This window comes from Panthera tigris, chromosome B1 (genome assembly GCF_018350195.1).
Source record: "Panthera tigris isolate Pti1 chromosome B1, P.tigris_Pti1_mat1.1, whole genome shotgun sequence".
In the NCBI taxonomy this organism is placed as follows: Eukaryota; Metazoa; Chordata; class Mammalia; order Carnivora; family Felidae; genus Panthera; species Panthera tigris.
Genome location: NC_056663.1, coordinates 135539027 through 135548763, shown reverse-complemented (window position 1 = coordinate 135548763; position 9737 = coordinate 135539027). Strand labels below are relative to the sequence as shown.

Below are 9737 nucleotides of genomic sequence, written 5' to 3'. Positions count from 1 at the left end.
GATGCTTTTCCTCACTGAAACCTTCCCCCTATTTGGATAGCTCTAACCATAAATATGGCTAGTGATTTGTTAAGCTGCTAAGCTTCTTTTACTTTAGGGCACAATTCAAAGCAAGGCATGAGTAAATAGATCTCCTTCCTCTGTAGAGAGAAAAAAAAAGAAATTGAGCATAGATGTGAGTTCTGGAGAGGGTACTGTTTTGGCCTTGCAAGCCCTGCTGTGCTCTAAAGGTATTAATATGTCCTCGGTTTCAGTAATTAGAGAGTAGAGGATCCTGGGCAATGGCAAACCAGCTGCATGAAACAATACCAGCCTCCACTTAAGTTTCCTTCTCCTTCCAGGCTAAGGCCAAACTCGAGGTGTCAAAGCAAAGGCAGACACAGATCATAAGCACTAATATTGCTGGAGTATGCACAGAAGTTTTGAACTGAAAACTGTTGGCAAACTGGCTTTACCCCTCCTCTCCATCTGATGGAGATAAGACAAGTATATTTGTCAGCCCTGTTTTGCACCTGAAGGAAACATGACACAAGTGTGCAAAATAATACATACAGTCTCAAAAAGAATAGCTAATGGACTCAACTCATCACTAATAAATTAGAGTTCTTTCTGTTAGGTCATACAAACTTGAAAATAACCACCTGGCTATTCCAAAAAACCTCTGTGCCTCCCACAGGACAATAAAGTGGTGGGGGTGGGGACAGATTCTGAATTCATGTTTATGCTGCCTAATGCTGAATCACATTCATGAGGTACTGTTGCCAGGAACTAAGAGATTTCCATTTATTTGCTGGAGGAAGACGGTGTATTACAAAAGCTGCATAAAGATAGAATCCAGAAATCAAAACTTTTTTCTGCAGTATCTCTCAATGCTTTTGATCAGGCCACCTGAACATACTCTGCCTTATATGAAATGTAAAGAAAGAACTGTCTTCTGCAAAGGAGAATTCTGAAACTTATTAAGATATGTGTAGCAAACAGAGCTAATTGGTTTAAATTACTAAAGATCCTATTATCTAGCATCTGTTTATTCATACAATGATACTTATTGAATAAATGCAGGCAGTTATGGTTCTTTTTGATGCATTCTGAAACACCTGACTTTTATAGGGTGGGTAAATGAAGTTACTTAGCCCTGAGCCAGCTTTGGCTTCTAAATGAAAGCCAAAAAAGAATTAGCAGGGATGCTGGAAGTCACATAAACACAGCTGAAGAAAACATATTGTCTTGATTTCAGCTTGAAATCTGTGCTAAATTAGTAATAGGAAGTTTAGCAGCAATGCCTCATTTCTTAAAACATCAATTGTTTTTAGGTTTTATTGCAACCCTATTCACTTTTGTGGGAATGAAAATACTGAATACATTTTAAGCTGGACCTAAAAACATAATCATACATCCAAAAGATGCATTCACTAACCTTGTTTATGTTCTATTTTCTGGATAGGCAATAACCATGTTTATTTTGTTAATAGTTGATACCAATATTATAAACAAACAACTGTTTTGAGATTTTTCAAAAATCCCCAATAACCTCTTAAAACATTTAGTGTTAAAGTACACTATGTAGATGTCATTGGAGTAATTTTAGGGTCCTAAAGATATTTTTTGACAGGGAACCCAAATCAGGATTTACATAATACATTTTGATCTTGTAAAAGGTACTCACAACTCTTGTTCAATTTCTGCTTGCTTTTTCAAGTTCACAAAAGCTAAGAAATGGGGGCTAATCCAAGATAAAAGGAGGAACAGAGTGATTGAAGTGTTCCTCTATTTTGGGGCACCTGGCTGGTTCAGTCAGGAGAGCATCTGACTCTTGATTTCATGAGTTCAAGTCCCATGTTGGTCATGGAGCCTACTTAAATAAATATATAAATAAATAAATAAATAAATAAATAAATAAATAAATACTTCTCTATTTTGATAAAGGCACTGGGTTAACATGCAACTGCCGCTGTTGACGTCAGCGTCACAAACTAAAGATGAACATGGGTGGGCTGCTCTTCAGATTCAGGTGACATTTTTACTTGTTAATGAGGAATTCTTTTTCTGCAAAAGGAAGAAAAATTTCATTTTTAGTTTTAGGGCTTCAGGCCAAGAGAGATCTTTTCTTCGTTCTCTGTTGCCATGCTTTGACAAAAACAACAACATTCCTTCTTTTTCATATTTATCTTTGTATTTTTGTTAATATACTTTGACTTCCATCTCATTATGACTTTTGTACCTCCTACTAATATAGAGGAAAAATAGAGTCACTTAAATTAATGTGTGTTTTTAATTGTTTATTTTAGCCTTTCTCTTGAAACCCACATTTAAACTGAATCATGACTGGGAAAGGTACCAGGTTTCTTGGGTCTGAAGCTGTTAGCTGAGGATAACTTTGTGACTATGTCTCTACGGACATTTAAATTTTTTTTCTTTTGTTTGGGTGTGGTTTACTTTACCACTACCTGGTTGTTGAGTGAAGTAAACCTAGTCATTTGTTCCTAAAAGAATGTGGTTATTATCCACATCCTTAGACTACAACACTAGCTTCAAAAAAATGTCAGAGTAAACCAAAATCTCTGCAATAATAATTGGATCTGGATTTACAGAATGTATTTTGGTGACCCCTTCTTCCTATCAAGAGAAACATATGTGGTAAGAGATGCTTTTCCCCTTTAGCAGACAGAGGAATTGTTCCTACCTTGATGGGATGGTGCGATAGAGTAGAAAACCAACCAGGCATTAGAAAACCTTCTGATTAAGCCATATGCTGCCATTTAAGACCATCTCTTCTCCACCAAGAATCTCTTTTGTTATTCTTTTTAATTCCTTGACCACATCTTTGGAAAAAATTAAGTCTGCCAAATACATGGTATTTGCAAAGCAAAATTAAATATTTATCTCATTTTTCTGTAATAAACAATCTATACTGAGTATATACCCAATCAAATGAATATTCCACACAGCCCAAGATGACCATGTTACCATTCTAAGCAGCCAAAAAGCAACAAATTTGATGTTATAATTATCTTAGGTAGCTTGATTCTTGACTGAAGGTAACTGTATGATTTCCATTAGGCTTCTTGAAATATTTAAAATAAGTTCTGATTTTCTATTTCTATATTCTCATACTCCACATGAATCCAAAGCCCAAGGTTGGGAACCACTGGCCTCATTTATCTGAACCTCAGTTTTATCTTCTTCAAAATGGAGGAAAATAATTGCTTCCAGGCTTACTTACCTCATGGTTGTTATAAAAAAGGAAATAAAATCACATGTGTTAAAGAGCAGTCATGTTTGTACTAGGTAGTCTCCCTCCTTGCCCACAGATTATTGGACCAGGAGTGGACACCTGTCTCATAGGACAAACTGAGCTCATCAGATCCTCTCTCATAAGATTTTGAACTACAACACTCAAAATCTCGTTAAGTGATGATGGGCACTTGCACTAAAAGGGCATAGAGAGTCATTCAGTCACTTATTCATTTCCAAAGCAGACACTAATTACCTGACAGAAATCAGGCACTGGGTTGAGTCAAGGATAGAGTCCAAATGAGCCAGAATGTATGGCAAGAAAACCAAAGATCATGCATAACGCAAAATTATGGGGAGCAAGCATTAAGAGACTACTACAGAGCAGATTTGCAGACCTGAAGGCAGAACTGACATGGCAGACAAAAGCAGAGGGAAAGACCTGCTGAGCAGCTGCCTGACAATTTCCACCTTTCCAGAGTCCTATCTGCATTTCCTGCTCTTAGCTTCTGTAACATTCCCTGACATCCTTTTAAAAAAACCCATCTTTGCTTAAGCTTTCTGTGTGGGGCTTGGTTCCTTACAAGCGAAGCACCCTGACTAAGAGAGGTGGCATTGTTAATTTTTAATGTAAACTTGAAACACTTAAAAAAAATATATGATCTAAAAAGTAGAGATGTTTTAAGGCCAAAAGCATTAAGGTTAGTAATCAAATTCAGCTTTGTTCTTCTTTCCTACTACTGACATGGTCCCCCAACTTCTCACCCTAGAAAGTGCATGAATGGTTTGGAAGAGGGGGTTAGCATATCATTTCCCTGGGTCCCAACATTGGAGGGAAATGGGGCTAACTACCAAGTGACCCAGCCGACAAATTCCATTTCCGAGCAAACACATCTCCTCCAGCACAGGAAGATTCTGATTTTATTTAAATCCTGCTCAGAATTAAATCCCTGCAACATCAAACTGAAAGGAGAGCTGGGTGTGAGATGGAGAGAGAAGAGGCTTCCTAGACCAATGCGTCCTAATGAAATGGCATGCATGGGGCGACTGCTAAGTGCCTGGAAAGGGAGGTGGCAGGGGGCAGATCTGATGGGTTGCAGGCACCTGGGGGAGAAGCCAAAAAAGGCAGGGATTTATTGTGTTTGGTTGTCTTTCTGAACACATCTGTCTTTGAATCACCAGCCTGTGTAAATAGGTCAGGATGCAGATTTTGTGAAGAAAGTCATAACCAATTCAGTAAGGCTTCAGGGATTTTAAGTGATCATGGTCAAAATGTTCCTCTGGGCTGACTTGCCAATAGGCCCTAAAAAGTGATGGATTGTAGTTAAAATCCCTGTCAGGTCATAATGAGAAGGGGAAAGCAGGCTTTAAAGTTGTCTGCTCACTCTTAGCACTTTCTCACTCCTAGTTCATTGCTTGCTCCACTTCTGAAGGCTATCTCCCATTGTCTTAGGTTTCCAGTGTACTAGTGAAATCATATGTACCTCTCATAAAATTCTGATATGTCCAAAAAGTCACTCACATCTAAGCACAAATGACTGATGAGGTTACAGGTGAAAACACTCCTAGAATCATGCATTTTAACATAAGACAAAACTGACAAGAGAATTGCTCTCTTATTATAAGGGTTCAAGCATCTGTGAGCTGCAGAAAGAAGTGGGGAGGGATCCTCTTGAGGTTAATGTGAGGGACTGCACCTCTTCCAGTGAGGTAGCATCTGAGCAAACATCTAGCTACACTAGAACCTACTAGACACAGAGAATGAGAGTGACCAAGAATCACAGGAAACTGGCCCCCTGGCCTCACTCCTCCCCTACCCCCCCAGGTTGCCATTATGGTGGCATCTTCCAGAACTCCCCAGCAATCCACCAAGAAAGAAACAAACTCCTTGAAAAGCTTTACTATCAGATAAACTCTGGAAAATCACTAACATTCAGGTTCAGAATGCTGAAGGAAGACGGAGTAGTATTAAAGTATTTTGTTGATGTTCATCAATTGGCAAAAATGTAAAAAACCATTGATTTTGAATGATGGGAGGTTCACAGCAACTCCTGGCCCTCCTCCTTCCCATCCATGTTACCAGGAATCCCACCTCTCCCAAGTGTTCCCTCATCCACATCCACACTGCCATCACTTCCACTCCACCGCCCTCACTAATACACATAGTGTCCTTATACTAAAATCAAAGCAAGCATGTTGCTAAAAATCCATCCGAAGTATGAAGTTAGGATGAGGCAAGGGTCCAAATACTATGGGGGGAAAAATGAGCTAGTAATTCACATGCACAATTATAAGAGTGATTCACAAAGTGGGTACTGTGCTCTCCGGGGTTTTTGACTCATGAAAGCAAAATCTGTTTCCAAAGCAAGATAAGCCAGATCTTTATGATGCATGCTTTCTCACATATGACAAATGTTCAAAAATTAAGTCTATGCCTGAAAAACTGAAAAGTCTGTCACTGTAGTTTATGTTCCCCGGTAGGAGATGCAATTCCATTGTTTAGAGGCAAACGGAATAACCCTTTGCATGATGATTCTTTCAGAAGAGATTTGCTCTCATGTTCTTTGAACATACCTCCAATTGATTTAAGCATCCTGGTCAGGGGGGTTCACTTCCTCTTTAAGGCAAGGTGAATTTTCATGATGTAAGGTCACGAGAAAGAGTTTCCAAGGACAGCAAGTTATCAGTCTTCAAAAAAAAAATATGGAAAGGAGATTTGGGTTTTGTTATTTATTTACATGAGGTCCAGTGCTAACGACCCTCTACCTCCATTATTCCACCTGTATAGTATTTGGGGGTTCTTTGGGGATAAACTTTTCTGCCCCTACCTTTAGCCACAAGGTAAAAGCAGAGTGACAGCACCAAGCCTTTCTGGCAAAGACTGCAGTTTGTTCTGGATAACACATATCAAACTAATATGATGCTGCGTACTCCCTTTATATATAATCTGCATTCTGGTCCTTATGGACCCTCAGCTGGTTTCCTTCTTTTCATTTCCCTATCCCTCATTGCTTAGAGTATTCTTACAAGGAGAACCTATACAACAAAGAGGGGAAACCCCAATACCATCATGTTTGGCACCACAACCATAACCACTGTGAAACCATTTATAAAAAGCCTATTATTCCATTTATAATCTGCTTTCATGATTGCTTTTAACTAACTCAAGGAGTAGCTGCACTAAGGTAGAAAGGTTTGTGACCCATCTGTTGAGTGTATAATTTCCTTTTCATTGGCTAGCAGAGCCCAATAAAAAAAATATTATTAGGTGCACTAACTCAATCAGCAAACAAATGACAGGCAGATGGTCTTCAAAAACAATACTGACCATGAATGCCACAGAGCCACAATGCGGGTCTCAGCTTTTTAGGCAGCCTTTGTCTGAAAACACTCCACTGGGTTAAGTGATGCAAAATAAGACAGAAAGAGAGAAGCTGTGTGTAAATGAGGGAGAAGTTAACGGCCTCTGAAGTGCTCCATGAAAGGCTATGATAATTTTACTGGGAACAGGGAAAAAAAGGCATCTTAAATAATATCAGCTTGAAATGGTGCTGAAATCCAATAGATCACATTCACATGATACTTCTGTTCTCTTTATTTTAGTCAGAGTTATTTTCTCCAAAGGGCCCTTTATCTGACACAATTTTTTTAGGTTTTGTCTTAGCTGAATGATGCAATTTGGTGAGTAAAAGTTTTTGTTATGAGAGAATTTCACTGGGAGGAAGGAAGGAAAGAAGGAAGGAAGGAAAGGAGGGGAGGAAGGAAGAGACTTTTAGAAGCTTTTGAAAAATGAGTGAGGTCAGAAACTGGTATGAGTAATTTCAAAGTTATGAAGGATTTATATATATTATATATGTAATATATAATATATATATCTTTCTATCTAGACAGTATAGTACATTGCTTGTTATATAGTCAGCTCTCAGTAAGTTCTCAATGAAGATGACTTGTGCATGAATTAAATATATATATGTATATATGTACATATACATGTATATGTACATATATATGTATGTGTATATATATATATATATATATATATATATATATATATATATAATAGAGAAAGAAGGTATATAATAACCTTTAATGGTTAGTCATAGTGAGCAGGTAACTAGCTCCATGTTCTGGACTGCCCACCATTCTCAGGGCATGAGCTTTGGTTTGTCTGGTCAACAGTAGTTCAGGATATGAATTCAATAACCCACACGTCTTCCTTGTAAGTGGTGGCATGCCTGCTTTCTGTAATCTCTAGACCAGTATCCCTGAAAAAAAAAAACACAACTATGTCTAGCTGACATATAAAAAGTGGTTTTTTTCTTATAAAAAGATGCAAGCTTGAAGTAAAAAAATTAAAAGTACAGAAAAAAGTCACTTAAATCCCACCACCTGGAATAACTCTTAATAGCATGTAATATATTCTCCCAGTATTTTTTTCTTTGCACTTGTTACACATTTGAAAACATTTCATTTTGCGTTCTTTTTTACTTAGACTTATATCAAAGCTCTTTATAAATATTATTTTAAATGGCTGCATAATATTTCACTGTTTATGTAGGAGACAATCTTTTTAACATCTTTTTTTTAATATGAAATTTATTGCCAAATTGGTTTTCATACAACACCCAGGGCTCATCCCAACAGATGCCTTCCTCAATACCCATCACACACACACCCCCTCCCTCGCACCCTCCATCAACCCTCAGTTTGTTCTCAGTTTTCTAGTCTCTTATGGTTTGCCTCCATCCCTCTCTAACTTTTCTTTCCCTTCCCCTCTCCCATAGTCTTCTGTTAAGTTTCTCAGGATCCACTTAAGAGTGAAAACATATGGTATCTGTCTTTCTCTGTATGACTTATTTCACTTAGCATAACACTCTCCCGTTCCATCCACGTTGCTACAAAAGGCCATATTTCATTCTTTCTCATTGCCACATAGTATTCCATTGTGTATATAAACCACAATTTCTTTATCCATTCATCAGTTGATGGACATTTAGGCTCTTTCCATAATTTGGCTATTGTTGAAAGTGCTGCTATAAACATTGGATAATCTTTTTAACATCTTAAGGAAACGTGTGGTAACCTGTGTGTGTGTGCTAGTTTTGTAAATTTGGGAAACAAATATAATCTTCTGAGCCTCAGTTTTCTCATTTGTAAATAGATATAATAAAAATATCTACAAAATTATATTGTTGTGAACATTGACTTAAATAATCCATTGTAAGAGTTTAGCACACTGCCTGATACACAGTAAGCACTCAATAAAAGTTATCAATGATGATGTCTTGGGCATAAGAATTATTGTTCACATTTCAAAGAATTGCCTTAAGAAAGATTCCTAGATATGAAATTAAGGACAAAAGATTTGAATGTACATATGATCTTAATATATACCATAAAATTCTTCCATGCCCCACTGGCAATACATAAGTAGCCATCTTACCAAGGCCTTACCTATAATGGGAATCATTCTTTTAAAACTTTGCTTATATAAGTTAAAATATTATATCATTACTTGCTAAATTTGGGGTTCCTTGTTAAAATGCAGAGTTTGTATTTCTAATAAACTCCCAGTTGATATTGATGCTGGTTTACTTTTCAATCTACTCAGGTACTAGGGGTATCCTGTATTTGACCCAAGCTATTAGAGCCCAAGAAAAGCATCTCCCCTTCATTATTTTCCTTTTTTTTTTTTTTTTTATTTTATTTTATTTTTTATTTTTTTTTTTTAATATATGAAATTTACTGTCAAATTGGTTTCCATACAACACCCAGTGCTCATCCCAAAAGGTGCCCTCCTCAATACCCATCACCCACCCTGCCCTCCCTCCCACCCCCCATCAACCCTCAGTTTGTTCTCAGTTTTTAACAGTCTCTAATGCTTTGGCTCTCTCCCACTCTAACCTCTTTTTTTTTTTTTTTTCCCTTCCCCTCCCCCATGGGTTTCTGTTATGTTTCTCAGGATCCACATAAGAGTGAAACCATATGGTATCTGTCTTTCTCTGTATGGCTTATTTCACTTAGCATCACACTCTCCAGTTCCATCCATGTTGCTACAAAAGGCCATATTTCATTTTTTCTCATTGCCACGTAGTATTCCATTGTGTATATAAACCACAATTTCTTTATCCATTCATCAGTTGATGGACATTTAGGCTCTTTCCATAATTTGGCTATTGTTGAGAGTGCCGCTATAAACATTGGGGTACAGGTGCCCCTATGCATCAGTACTCATGTATCCCTTGGATAAATTCCTAGCAGTGCTATTGCTGGGTCATAGGGTAGGTCTATTTTTAATTTTCTGAGGAACCTCCATACTGTTTTCCAGAGCGGCTGCACCAATTTGCATTCCCACCAACAGTGCAAGAGGGTTCCTGTTTCTCCACATCCTCTCCAGCATCTATAGTCTCCTGATTTCTTCATTTTGGCCACTCTGACTGGCGTGAGGTGGTATCTGAGTGTGGTTTTGATTTGTATTTCCCTGATAAGGAGCGACGTTGAAC

General features: G+C 37.7%; 1 long non-coding RNA gene across 1 annotated transcript; it reads right to left on the bottom strand.

Annotated features, from left to right (window-relative positions):
• Positions 1-1930: 1930 nt before the first annotated feature.
• LOC122237713 lies at positions 1931-7400 on the bottom strand. Its single transcript, XR_006216323.1, has 3 exons — positions 7319-7400; positions 5809-5922; positions 1931-2046 (listed from the first exon to the last, which is right to left on the bottom strand). It is a non-coding gene; the product is annotated as an uncharacterized LOC122237713 (long non-coding RNA).
• Positions 7401-9737: the final 2337 nt, after the last annotated feature.